Raw genomic sequence first — 14790 nt, forward strand, 5'->3', positions numbered from 1 at the left:
GAAACTCGGAAAATTAGAATATCGTGCAAAATTTCATTTAATTTCAGTAATGCAAATTAAAAGGTGAAACTGATATATGAGACAGACGCATTACATGCAAAGCGAGATAAGTCAAGCCTTAATTTGTTATCATTGTGATGATCATGGCGTACAGCTCATGAAAACCCCAAATCCACAATCCCAGAAAATTAGAATATGACATGGAACCAAGAAGACAAGGATTGTAGAATAGAACAATATCGGACCTCTGAAAAGTATACAGTGTACTGTGCTTGATTGGCCAGCAAACTCGCCTGACCTGACCCTATAGAGAATCTATGGGGCATTGCCAAGAGAAGGATGAGAGACATGAGACCAAACAATGAAGAAGAGCTGAAGGCCGCTAATGAAGCATCCTGGTCTTCCATAATACCTCATCAGTGCCACAGGCTGATAGCATCCATGCCACGCCGCATTGAGGCAGTAATTGCTGCAAAAGGGGCCCAAACCAAGTACTGAATACATATGCATGCTTATACTTTTCAGAGGGCCGATATTGTTCTATTCTACAATCCTTGTCTTCTTGGTTCCATGTAATATTCTAATTTTCTGGAATTGTGGATTTGGGGTTTTCATGAGCTGTACGCCATGATCATCACAATGATAACAAATTAAGGCTTGACTTATCTCGCTTTGCATGTAATGCATCTGTCTCATATATCAGTTTCACCTTTTAATTTGCATTACTGAAATTAATGGACTTTTGCACGATATTCTAAATTTCCGAGTTTCACCTGTACATGTCATTTGGCCCTCTGCATTGCATTGCATTGTCTTTTCTCTTGCCTGCGAGGGAAGCTCACATGTCTGGTTTCCATGAACCTAGCGAGGCACTTTCGTTCATCACCCAGGGTACACAGGAAGTATTCAGAAGGACAACAGGTGCCTTTCCTTCTCATCGTAGGAGCTGATGCATCTTGCACAGACTGTGCAAGCTATTGGGGGATCAAGCGAGGGAGAAGCATCCACACACCAAGGGTGCAGGTACCAAAAGCACTGAAACAGCAAGGTAGATTTCTGCCATCAAAGTGTGCTATTTAGGATAACTAGCTTTTACACTGGTAAGTGAACCCAAGTTCCCCAAATTCATTCTATGTAGATTCTGTGCCATATGAGACTGGAGGGTTAAAGCTTTCTTTCTTAGGAGGGCCTCCTGCAAGGCTCCTGCTTTCATACCACATGCACTGTTTGATGCTACTGGAGAACCAGAATTTGAGATTGTGGCTGCTTATATAGTACAAACACCACCAAGCCAGGCCAGAAGATGAATCATTGATATAAGCTGGTTCTTTTATCAATCACTGCTGTCTGTAGTGGCAAGGACAGCCCGCCTTAGCTGTGTCTGATGATTGCACAATAGACTACACTCATTTGAATATTTGTATAGTTACATTTATGCTAGTGTCTGAGAACATCAGAGATGTCACTGCATTTGACTTGCTGGGAACATCAGGTTGTTTCAGCCAATGTCAGAAGTGGGAGGGGAAGAGGAAAACATGGCTATAATTTCAAGATTTGGGAGTATGAACAGGGCTTTTTATATAGTGTTCTGTAGTGAGGGAGGATCATGCCACTGCCCAAACATCATTTCTCTGGGCCTGTTACAAACTTGTATCACAATTCCTCACACACAAAATGAAGGGTTTATTTTAAACCTATATTTCTGGCTGTTTGGTTTATATTTCTAGCCAGACATTATGCCGGCAATATAGCACATATGTATGCTAATTTACCTACATTAGGGCTGTGTGAAACTTCAGTGGGACATTCATTTTGGACTTCAGCCTGATTCAACCATCCAAGCCTCAATTCCAAATGAAACCTGCAAGTTTTGTCTGCACTGAAGCAATCTTGGCTGCATCAGTTTGCTCCTGAAGCCATTTGGCCGCTTCAGCCACCCATCTTGCAGCCCTCCTGGACCACTGTATGTACCTACTGGGCAAAGGCAAGAAACAGACTGGCTCTATTTTAATTTTTATTCAACTGAAGCAAAGAAGCAGTGTCAACAACGGTCATTCTAAAATGACTCCTAGTAGCCATTGCTGCAGCCCTGGAAAAGACTACAGTTCCCAGGAAACCCTGTGCCTTTCCCAAGACTGCAGGGGGGAGAAGTAAAAACAGCTTTAGGGAGGCATTTGAAAATGATGCCATGGAAGATGTTGCCAGGAGATGGAGCCAGCCTGTCTCCTGCCCTTGTTCAGGAAACCGACAGGGATCAAAGCTTCCACTCTAAACCTAGCGATAGTGAAGTAGTACCTACCCTTGAAGCCCTGAGACAGCCATTGAAGAGTGGCCAGCTTCACACAGCGATTTTTAATTATATACAGCCGACAAATGCCCTGACAACACTGTTCCTTGTCCCTGGAGTCTAGAAGCTTAACTCATTTGCTCATACATATTTTGGGGATCCAAAAATTCTGCTGCAGTCAGTTGCCACGTCCTGTTGGCTTCTCCTACTCAATGTAGGGCCAATACTATCATCAAGAACTTAGCAACTCTGGGACTTTTGGTTCTTGAGGGAGCATGTAGGGTGGATCTCTCGCTCTCAAACTACAAGTCCTAGAGCAGGCCTGCATGACAAGGCCCAGGGCCAGATCCAGCCCACGTGACCATTTTTGCTAGCCCCCAGGTAACAATAGCCTACAGCAACATCAGGAGCCATGAAGAGCTCCTACCTTGTCCTGTTGATGAGCAGCAAATGCAGTTGGTCACATGAGACCAGATGAGATGCATGTGACAGTGATGGACTGACGAGTGAGTAAGCCATTTGCTGATGCTTGAGGAGCAGCAGCAGCAGTGAATGGAGTATTTTGGAACAGTGGCAGCCGCAGCATCAGGCGGGCATGGGCAAGGTGATCCAGTTGACATAGCATACTTGGACTTCCAAAAAGCTTTTGACAAAGTCCCTCATCAAAGACTCTTGAGGAAACTTAACAGTCATGGGATAAGGGGACAAGTACATGTGTGGACTGCTAACTGGTTGAAGGACAGGAAACAGAGGTTAGGTATAAATGGAGAGTTTTCACAATGGCGGGATGTAAGAAGTGGGGTCCCACAGGGATCTGTACTGGGACTGGTGCTTTTTAATTTATTCATAAATGATCTAGAAGCAGGGGTAAGCAGCGAGGTGACCAGATTTGCAGATGATACCAAACTCTTTCAGGTTGTGAAATTCAAAACAGATTGTGAGGAGCTCCAAAAGGATCTCTCCAGCTTGGGTGAGTGGGCAACAAAATGGCATATGCTGTTCAGTGTTGGCAAGTGTAAAGTGATGCACTTTGGGACAAAAAAAATCCCAACTTTGCGTGTACGCTGATGGGAACTGAGCTGTCAGTTAATGACCAGGAGAGGGATCTTGGGGTTGTGGTGGACAGCTCATTGAAAGTGTTGATTCAGTGTGTGGCAGTGGTGAAAAAGGCCTATTCCATGCTAGGGATCATTAGGAAGGGGGTTGAAGATAAAATGCTAATATTATAATGCCTTTATACAAAACTATGGTGCAGCCACACTTGGAGTACTGCATAGAATTCTGGTCACCATGTCTAAAAAAGGATATTGCAGAACTGGAAAAGGTGCAGAAAAGGGCTACCAAGATGATCAGGGGCCTAGAGCACCTTTTTCTGGAGGCAAGACCACAACACCTGGGGCTATTTAGTTTAGTAAAAAGTTGACTGTGGGGAGACATGATAGAGGTCTACAAAATCATGGGTGGTGTAGAGAAAGTGGATAGAGAGAATTTTTTCTCCCTCACACATAACACTAGAACCAGGGGTCAGCTCATGAAATTGATTGCCAAGACATTTGTTTGTTTGTTTGTTTGTTTGTTTGTTTGTTTGTTTGTTTGTTACATTTATAAACCGCCCCATCCAGAGGCTCTGGGCGGTCTACAACTTTTTAAAAAGACATAAAACTCACAATTCAAACACAATGCTAAAAACAATATAAAAAATGATTAAAACCATTTAAACCAATTAAAAATACTTTTTAAAAGCAACACTTTACAAGCCTTGGAAGGCAAGGCCAAAGAAATAGGTTTTTCGGGCACTCTTAAAGTCCAACAGCAAGCTTAAACTGTGGATATCTGCCGGGAGTGTATTCCATAGACCAGAAGCAGCTACAGAAAAGGCCCAGTTCTGAGTTGCCCCCAGATGTACCAGTGGTAACTGGAGACGGACCTCTCCAGATGACGTCAACAAGTGATGGAGATCATACTGAAGAAGGTGCTCTCTAAGGTAACCCAAACCCAAGCCATTCAGAGCTTTAAAGGTCCAACAAACAGAAGTACTTTTTCACACAATGCATAATCAACTTGTGGAATTCTCTGCCACAAGTTGTGGTATTGGCTACTATTTTGGATGTCTTTAAGAGGGGTTTGGATAACTTCATGGAGGAGAGGCCTATCAACGGCTACTCGACGGAGGGCTATAGGCTACCTCCAGCCGCAGAGGCAGGATGCTTCTGAATACCAGTTGCAGCGGAGTTATAGCAGGAGAAAGGATATGCCCTCAACTCCTGCCTGTAGGCTTCCAGTGGCATCTGGTGGGCCACTGTGTGAAACAGGATGCTGTACTAGATGGGCCTTTAGCCTGATCCAGTAGGGCTCTGCTTATGTTATTATGTTCTTAAGTACTAGGGGTGTGCACAGAACTGGTTCGGAGGCCCTTTATGGGCCTCCGAATCGGTTCGAATGACAGGCAGTTCTTCCAGTTCGAAGGCAGGGGGCTTGACTTAAAGGGTGAGGGAGTACGTGCGCGCCAGGTGCTTCTGCTTAGTTCCAGTCCGAAAAGCAGACGGGGCAGCAGGGAGGCACGCTGCTGCCCCACCGGACTGGTTTGCAATGGAGCACCGGCAGGTGAAAAGCAGGGGGAGGAGTAAGTGCACTCTCCTCTGCCCTTAAAGTCAATCCTGCTGCCTTCAAACCTTCCCCGCCCACCCGTTTCCATGCACACCCCTACCAGTTATGCACCAGAAAGGCAAACTGTTGCTCTTTGGGTCAGTTGTCGGCGGGGGTAGGGGGCGCTCTCTGTCCCTCTCCAGAAACGTACATTGCCATCCTCCGCCTGTTTGAGTCTGTGGTGTGACCAGTAAAGCTTACAGTAACTAGTAAAGACTGTGGTGTAACTAGTAAGCATGCCTAGGATTGCAGCCTGGAAGCAGCATCAATTTTGGAGAGGAACTGGCAATTGTTTGGGGCCGGCATGAACTTCAGGTGTTCCACTGACTGAACAGGGAGAGGGCCTATTTTGTGGCCACTATCCTTGGTTAAAATTGTGAGTCCATTCATTGGAGGGGGACGTTCCACAAGTAGCTAATAATTGCTTTGATTAACATTGTTGATTAATTTTAATGTAATAATGCATTAAAAATTGACCTCAGCCCCTGCACACCCAGTCATGGTTGGTTCCAGCCCACTGGGGCATTTGAGTCCTGTACATGCTCCTTCACTTTTCTAGGTAAGGGCCTGTGTCAGCTACTCACTGTTCAGAATGCTGGTCATGCTCTAACACTGCTTCTTCTGACATAAGGCTCCAGCAAACCTTACAGTTATTAATGTTATAGATACAGGGACATACAGTTTAAACATTCTCAAGTATGATCTACAATTTACCCTCCGTTCTTTCCTCGTGGTAATGAGCTTACTGGTTGACCGAGCTTGGATCTTGGATGAAGCTGCTGCTCTAATAGGAACGGTGCTAAACATTTCCTTCTCTCCCCACAGAATATGGGGAAGCCCTTTACTGATGCGTGCCTCTCAGAGCAGCATCCTGAGGATGCTGATGCAAAAACTCCCTAATTACTGTTGTTAGTTAGAATCCGAAAGAGGCCACAGGTTTGAGAATATTACTGTTGCATCTGCAAAACACAGCATGCTGATGGATGCATAAGCTGCTGTGCAATTAAATGAAACACTGAAAATCTGAATGTGATGTGAAACAGTTCTAATCTGCATTGTACTGCTTAGAAAGCTGTCTGTGCTTTTGAATGATGGACATAATACACAATTAATTCAAATGTTGATGACGATACACTTGAAATGTACAACAGTGATTCATATCTGCATTGCAAAACAGCACATCTTCCAGACTAAACAGCTCAATTTATTTATTTATTTCTAAAAATTGGAATACAGCCACTATTATTTGTCTGTGAAGCCCTGAATGCGATCTCATCAGCGCCAAGTACCCAGTAAGGCTGATCAACGCGAGTCTGCAAAATTCTTCCTGAATTCATCTTAAGACTGTTCTAGACTGCAGACCTTGGGGGGCCATTTCACCAGGCCCAGCAACTCGTACTACTACAAATCTTTATGCTTTTCTTACCATCCAGACTGATGAATAGTTCTGGAGAACTTGAAAAGAAGCTGCTTAAGCCTTTGGGTCATTGGTTAGATATTATTACATTATGATATTACTACATTATGACTTTTGGATTTGTTTTCTTGGGTTGTGTTTGGTTCTTATTAGGGCTGCTGGGGTTGTGACAGGGATACAGGTTAAGTGAGTGTATAACACGTGGTTATAGGTTATGATGTGCCCTTTCTGGCTATGCAGTACAGATTGTCCTAACAAAGATGTAGGAAGTATCTGCAATCTCAACAACGCAATAGTAGAAAATGAAAGGAATCACTTTCAATAGCCTTTTGGGGTGGGGGTGGGGGTCATCTTGCAAATTCATTGGTGGCAGAAGCATTGGCAATTGGAATAAACGGAATAGAATTATTCCAGAAATACTTCTTAGAGCCAATACACATGCTATTTTTCATGGTTATACTAGTTAAAATCTAGGTACTAATCTGCATTTTTAGAATGAAAATATATTCACTTCTACATTCTGATTGTGCCAACCTAAAGACACTTACTTTTTCGTATTGGGGTGGGTGGGTGGTTACACTGTCAGCATTTGGTGGTGCCATCTGGCCTGACTGATGCATCAAAGCCTTTTCAGATGTTCTGTCTGGACTAACTGATGGGAAGGGTGAGCTTCATTTCAGTGGCAGACTTCTCCCGCAGCTGACGAAGTGTGTATTAGAATGTCTGAGGGAAAAATGCACATATTGTACATATGGGAAATCTCTCTAGACATTCTAATAAATCAGTAGTTAGAGAAAAAGCCTTCTGCCACAGTGCCCCATCTCCTATTCAAGCTAATTTTAACCTTGCTGGGAAAGGTAATGCAATCTATATCACTCTCAACAGAGGTATAGTGTCTGGATCATGAGAAATAATATTCTGCACTGGTTAGACGTCACTTGGAATACTATGTCCAGTTCTGGGCACTGCATTTCAAGAAGGAACTTTTTCCATTTCAAAGGAGGGTAACAAAGATGGTGAGATGACTAGAAAGCAAGTCTTAGGATGAATGGTTAAGGAGCTGGGTATGTTTAGACTGGAGATGAGAAGAATAGATATGATGGCTGCATTCAAATACTTGAAGGGCTGTCACATGTAGTTTGGACATTGGCCTAAAAGTGATGAGTTTCTCATAACAGAATAATAGAATGCTAGCGCTGGAACCTTGGAGGTCTTCTAGTCCACTTCTCAATTAAGGAATATGCTACCCTCTGAGGTGCGCCAAGCTCTGACATTGCATACATTCAGGAGAATGGTGAAGATGCACCTCTTTACCCTGGCCTTTGACTGGAGATGTAGTGGTTCTTCCTCTCTCAGGCACTGCATTTTTTATTTTATGATGTTGAATTTTAACTATGTTTTATATTGGTTTTATTGTAACCTCACTCTGAGACCTTTGGGTACAGGGCAAGCTAGAAATGTACATACGCACATTCATACATAGCGTTTCCCTGACAGATGACCATCAAGCCTCCTCCTGGTTTGGCCAGGCTGTGAATAACAAAGTTTAGTGGCTGTGAAGTCTGTAAATGGAATGTGCTAAAGTATAACTTGTGAAGCTGCTTGGTTGCCTTGGCTGCTACTTGTTCAGTTTGTAGCTAGACTTCTTATACAGAGGTTTTGTATAGGCATATGGCTTATTAATTGCCTGGAGATGATGAAAAAGCATTGATACTACATAGGAAATAGAGTGGTGTTAGTCATGCTTAAGTGAGTAGGAGAGTGTTTTAGATGAAGAACAATGAAATGGAAAAAAGCAAACAACCTATAAACTGCCTCTACAACATGTTTCTACAGCGTATGCTCCAGGGGGTGATTTAAGTGCCCTATCGATGTATTGGTGTGCTAATTGGTAGTGATTATTTGTTGCAGTGCTTTGCTACTCTGCTGAACAAATAAAGCCAACAGAAAGAAGAGACACACAAACTATCTGCTTTCCTGTGAGGGTCCACCCCCTCATTTTCAGTCAAGCATTATTATCATTTTATTTCTCTGTAATTTGAGGGCAAGTTCAGCGAATAACTGTGGAGGCCATTAAGGGCTGTCATGGAGAATTTATTTCCTTTTAAATGGAAGGTGGAAGCAGTGCAGCAGGAACAGGGTGGCTTCAGTGTGGATCATTTAGCCTTAGAGAGGTTTTTTGTTGGGTTGTGTGTGTGTGTGTGTGTGTGTGTGTGTGTGTGTGTGTGTGTGTGCTTTTAAAAGGCTACATTTATTGTTCCATACTATGGCTCCCTGGGCTGTTCTAACACTGGTGAGGATGCTGCCTTAGTTGCTGTTGTCAAGCATAACATTTATGGAAGAATCATGGCCCAGGAGAGCAACTTACGACTTGTGTTAGTGGCTACACTAATAGCTCACAGTTAGCTATTACTGAACATGAGCAGGAACATGAAGAAAACACGTTAAAATGCACACAGGCCTGGAGGGACCAAATGTCCCAGAAGCATTTTTTATTCATTCTAGATGGAGGAGAAATTAACTTAGTACTAAACCTTTGCTAGAACATTATTTCTTTTCTGAATTCATCTATCCTGGTGAGTCCAAAGGTACAGGTGGACCTTGTCATTTGTGTATCCAACACCCGCAGTTTCACATATCTGCAGTTGGGTTATTGACACCTGGCCTCTGAATGTCGGGGGGTAGGTTTGCAAGGGTTAATTCCGTAGGCTCCGGGTGGCCACAAATGACCTCCAAGGCTGCCATTTTGAGGAGAGGGGCCATTTTGTGGTTCATTTGTGTAATTTTTAAAAAACATTTTTCACAGAGGGAAATCCAGATTTGGGATTTGGTGGGGGGGGGACATTGCTGGGCATCTGGAGACCCATGGAGCATGGTAGGGCACTTTCCCCCAGTTCTGAGGGCCTTTCCCCTCTGTTTTTCAGTGTTCCCAGAGCTTTCAGAAAGCTAACCCCCTGAGTCCCAGTGACTCAATGCCTCTTTATCTGTTATCTGTTCTGTTATCCATGGTTTTACTGGAGAACGGAACCCCTGCAGATACTGGGGTCCACCTGTATATATGGATGTCTTATATTCAAACTTCTTTCTCAGTTATCCATCTCTCTGTGTGGATATGATACACCACAAGTATTTGTAATACCTAGAAATATGTTAAAATCTTGAAAAGAAAGTAGAAAATACAATAAAGCATATATGTTTGTATGCTGACCTTCCTCCAAGAAGCTCAGCGCAGTATTTAGTCTCACAACAATACTGTGGGGGCAGTGTTCTCTCTCTAACAGGGATTCCCAGATGTTGTTGATGACAAGTCCCATAATCTTCAAGCAAAAGCCATTACAGTTGGGGATTCTGGGAGTTGTGGTCAACAACATCTGGGAATCCCTGTTAGAGGGAAGTCGGCTATGATGTGATAAGACTGGTCTTGTGAATGCTACTTTAATTCTGAGGATAATCCATACATGTGGAGGGGAAGATGAGGTTCTGCTAGCCGGCTCTTCTTCTGATCTCCACTTCTTGATTAACTGCATTTTTGCATAAAACCTATGTATGCACATAGGTATGTAACTGTGTTATGCATATACAGGTATGTAACTGTGTTATGCATATATAGGTATGTAACTGTATTATTGATTTGAACTTCTGTTCTCAGGAACCTCCTGCTGAGTGGGCTTCTGAATCAAGGTTTCCCTCATTCAAGTCCATTACTTCACACACAGTGAAGCACTGATAGCCTAGGGATCAGGCTATCTAGCTTAATATTTTCACTCTAACCTACCTACCCTATCAAACTCAATAAGATAATTCCTTTCAGGTGTTCCTTTGTGTAGAAGAAGCAGATTTTTTTTGTTGGTGGCATGGTGGCATGCTGACAGGTTCCAACCTGCTCATGTTTGTATATCTGCAGAAAACCCCCATATGAAAGAGTGTTTGAATGAACAAATATCGTTTGGATGAAGGAACTCCTATGCACATTCATCCTATATGAATGAACATCTGAACAGTGTTCTCTAGTGTTCAGAGGTGTATCTAGGGAAAATAGCGCCTATTGCAAGCACTGAAATTGCGCCCCTTGTCCAAACATCTGAAACCCATCTTTCAGATAATTTTACCATAATATCAGCTGAAAAATACAAGTCAAGCTCGTTAATCTTTTAATATTTCAAAAACTATTTAGCAGTGGATGTAGCCAGACCAAAAAATGCTGGAAAACTACAAATTTCAGTATGCTGGGGCTCATGAAATAACCAAATACCATGTGCAGGTGTACTTGGAAAACTAAACAGAAGTGCCTGTCTAATTCTCTACTATGCATTGTAGCATCACTATTACATACATTTTAAAAATAAATGGAGAATTTGACTTTTCCCACTGAAAATAATTAAAGGATATGCAGAGTAAACTGTGTCACTGCTTGGAATATATTCTAGTATTTCAGAACGACAGTTAAAATGAGAGAAAGAGAGCAAGAAACTCCCAGTGGGCCTTAATAGTAAGGATTTCACACTGATTCAAAGACAAACTCACCATTAATAGCCATATTATTAAGACATCACATTTAACTCACTTATCACAAGAAGAAAAGTCAGAGCAAATGAATACAATCCTAGCTCATAAGCTTCAGTTTAGTATTCACAAGCCCTGATTCTCTGTACATCGTGCCAATCTGAATATGTGAACAGTGACATATTAATTTTTTTAAAAAACCTTTTACCTGTAGGCCCTTCGGGGGGCTTCCTAAAGACCAGGGAGGGGGTCTGCAAAGGTTCCTCCTCCCCCCACTGGCCTCTAGGCCCTCGCAGGGACCATTTGAGCATGTGAGGTGGCCATTTTTAAAAACATTTTTTTAAAAAAATGGCAGCTGAAAACAAAATGGCTGCTGCATATGCTCAAATGGCCTCTGTGAGGCCTGGCATGGCCTAGGGCCTCAGAGAGGCCATTTGAGCATTCACGGTGGCCATTTAGTTTTCGGCAGCCATTTTAAAAAATTTCGGCGCCCGAGGCACGTGCCCTGCCTGCCCTACCCTAGATATGCCCCTGCTAGTGTTCATTAGTAAAATTGGAATGCAGGTATTACGCACTCATAGATGAGGTGAGGTGAGGTGGCTAGCTACTAGGGAGAGAGCTCTTGCACCCCGCTTATGGAGTAGCCACCCCAGTCAGGTTTGATATAGGCTTCATCACTTTTTATTTTTAGACCTTTTTGTTCACTCAGGTCTTTTAAATTTTGATTTTTTAATTTGATTTTGAAATCTGATTTTAAAATGTTTTTGAATTGTTTTGTATTGTTTTTGTTTTGTGTGTGTGTGTTGATTTCATGTGTTATGTTTTAATGCTGTGATGTGAGCCATCCAGAGAACAATTTGTTATGGGGCAGCTAACAATAAGGTTGTTTATTATTATTATTATTATTATTATTAGTAGTAGTAGTAGTAGTAGTAGTAGTAGTAGTATTTAAGGGAAACTGAGTTCTCTTGAGCCCTGATCCATCTTGGAAAGTGTAGAAAGTGCTGGGAAGAGTAGCCCTTCCCAGTTTTTTCCTCCTAGATCAATTCAAGAAAGGCTTTGTCTCTGTTAAAGGGAAAAGCACTGAGAAAAGCACAGAACTGTGTGGAGGTCAGCATAGTGGGAAATGGCTCTCACAGTGAAGGTGTTTGTTTTTGCAAAAGCTTGAAGAATAGTAAAAACGACTGCTTTATAGAGTAATATAAGCAAAAATACAGGTCTCCAGTGTTTCAAGGAACTTGCAATATAAATTTTGACAGCCGGAGAAGCAACAGAGGAGGTGCAGCAGGAGTAACAAAGTAATAGTGGAGGGGAAGGAGTAAGACAGTCCAGGGATTAACAAGCACATGATGTAAATATACAGGTGCAGTTGTGCTCTTTGGACTGGGTGTCCGGGCGGAGGTCCAGTCTCCCGTAGGCCTTGGGGGGCTCTAATGCTGAGCAGCCTACTAATTTAAGTGGCCGGATTGTCCATGCAAAATGTGATACCGGTATCTCTCTGCAAGTCAGTGGGAAGTATCTTATTGAGAATCTCTTCCCCACCCCCGCCAAAAAGTGGATTTTCACCCAGCTTTCCCTGAGCATGTTATGGTGTAAAAAATAGTGCATTGCAGCTGGTGGGGGCAGGGGCAAAAGGCCTAGAGGTCCAGGCTCCAAGATTACCTAGGTGCACCTCTGTACAAGTGGCCCTCATTATCTGCGATTTCCGCACTCATGATTTCACATATCTGCAGTTGGGCAATATATACTTGTTATCCTCACTATGCAGCTTAACATATCCTCAGTTTTTTGGCAGCACAGTTCTTTCCTTTCATGGTTCTGCTGCATATGCTCATGGGTTGTAAGAGGAGTTTGGAGGACAGTGGAGTGCTTTGGTCTGCATGTTTAGAGGTTTTTGTGCTTCTAAAGGCCATTTTGGGTAGCATTTGGCAGCATTTAGTATCATTAGGGAGCCATTGGGGGCCTTCAGGAGCCATTGCTGTGGAGCTTTCAGAGGCTTTTTGGAGCCATTCCTGTGGAGCTTCTTGGAGCCCTTTTCTGGAGCCCCTTGCAGCTCTGTGCTGCCCACATGATATGCTAATTATCACTTTTGTGAATTTGATTTAACTTTTGATGAAAGTTTTTTTTTAATTAAAATGTCCAAGTTAGAAATTAATTTTAATTTTGATAACTACAGCACTGTATTTAATTTAAATTGCATTAAAAACCAATGTAAATTAAAATTTGATTTTAATTATGCATTGAAAATGGATTCTCCTCTCATTCCTTGATTCTCACACTCCTCTGTGTGTGTTTACTTGAATTGGATTTCATTTTGTGCTGCCTCTTTGGCCAACCTGCCAACAAATCAGCAGTGGGCTGGTGCTGCTAAGTGCTGGACTTCAACAGTGAAATGAGGAAATGTCATGACTACGCATCACTGGAGAAGCTGAGGGGTATTGATGCAGGAGCTGGATAGTGGGACAGCTGAGGTGGCCAAGGTAAAGTGCTGTGCTCCATTCTTATTTATGTTTTTACCTTGTCTTTTAGTGATTTTTTCAGTCATTTTCCTGGGCTCCGGATCCTAACCCCCCATTTCCCATTGACTTAAGGTTTCGTTATCTGTGGTTGTAGAACAGAATTAACCCCCCGCAAATAACACAGGCCACCTGCATATCGGCTTTGTTTCTGTTGGGAATAGGGATTGATGACCTTTGACTAAGAATGAGCACCCTCTCTTTCCTATTCTTTGTGAATTCTTTTATTCTTTTATAAGAATAAACCTAAATCACCTTCTTTGTGAATTCTTTTATAAGAATAAACCTAAATCTATTCCTTGCCTTCATGGCCAAGCGTAGTGGTATGTAGTTACAATTTTGAATATCCAAAAGGAGCAATATTTTGGATTTGTTTGTAGTTGAGCAAAGATTATTTCTGGATATTATCGCATTTGAATGAACTGACTGGTTTATAAGACAATTTGCGAACTTCTAAATAAGTTTACTTTCACTGAAATAACTGTCAAAAGAACATTATTTTTCTTAGCACCTTTTTATGAACACTAGAAATGAGTAACTAAAGCATCCAGACTTACTGCAGTTTGTGCCAGATACTCCATTGCATTTGAAGAGTTAAGGCACAAAGTAGGCCATTAATTGGCCAGCTGCGTCCAATTAATGTTTTAAAAAAACAAAAAACCCTTGGCATATATAACAGTTTCTTCCATTGCATTTATTAGAAACAATGAAGGGACACTTTTGGTAAATTATTTCTCAGAGGATTGGCTTGTTCTCTTGTTAAGCAAGTAAGTGATACTAAAGATGCGCTTTGGCCATTGATTCCCTGTTTGTTCTATAGATTTTTAAACTTGTAAAAAGAATCCCATATGCACAATTTCAAGGAAATTAGTAGCTTGTATTAGAAAACTTTCTTTGCCCTAATAGCCTAGGGAAACACACACTTAATTATCAACATTATAAAATTCCATTTTAAAGCAGCAGGACGTGATGTGGAATAGTCTCCCTGGAAGAGCTGTGGGAGCACAACATCTCATTGGCTTCAAGACAGTATTGAATAAATTTATGAAGTCTCTTTTGTGATCTCTAATGACTAGGATTCCTACCCTTTTCTGTACTCTGTTCCTTTAGCAGCTTTATAATAGTCTGAAATCAGCAGGTGAAGATCTTCCTGGAACAGAGATGAAATGATGGGAACAGCTTCAGTTTATAATTTCTCAGTGTTATACAGCTTATAAAAGGCACAGAACCCCTGACTATAAACATTCTGTACTCTAGTTGGATCAGCAAGCCCATCCATGCCAGACCAGTGTTCTCTAATTTTTTTCGTCTGTGTGCAGAATGAGTTTTGTTTCGGGAGGCAGAGTGTGCGCATCTGCATTCAGAGTGGGGCCTTCCTGATTCAACCTGAGAGGAATCTAAAATTAACTGAGCAGATATCA

At 42.2% G+C, this 14790-nt stretch overlaps 1 protein-coding gene across 6 annotated transcripts in view; it reads left to right on the forward strand.

Annotated features, from left to right (window-relative positions):
- GPC6 (glypican 6) overlaps positions 1 to 14790 on the forward strand; it is a 1119686-nt gene that overhangs the window by 160817 nt on the left and 944079 nt on the right. The window contains exon 2 of one of the 6 annotated variants that reach the window (XM_053305386.1): positions 944 to 1100. The exons of 3 other annotated variants lie outside the window; for them this stretch is intronic. The gene's annotated coding sequence lies outside the window, so the exon portion shown is untranslated. Of the gene's footprint in view, positions 1 to 943; positions 1101 to 13301; positions 13334 to 14080; positions 14137 to 14790 lie in introns of those variants that run through there. 2 more of the 6 variants (XM_053305389.1, XM_053305388.1) reach the window with 2 other exon arrangements.

The sequence above is a fragment of the Hemicordylus capensis genome, chromosome 3 (assembly GCF_027244095.1).
Source record: "Hemicordylus capensis ecotype Gifberg chromosome 3, rHemCap1.1.pri, whole genome shotgun sequence".
In the NCBI taxonomy this organism is placed as follows: Eukaryota; Metazoa; Chordata; class Lepidosauria; order Squamata; family Cordylidae; genus Hemicordylus; species Hemicordylus capensis.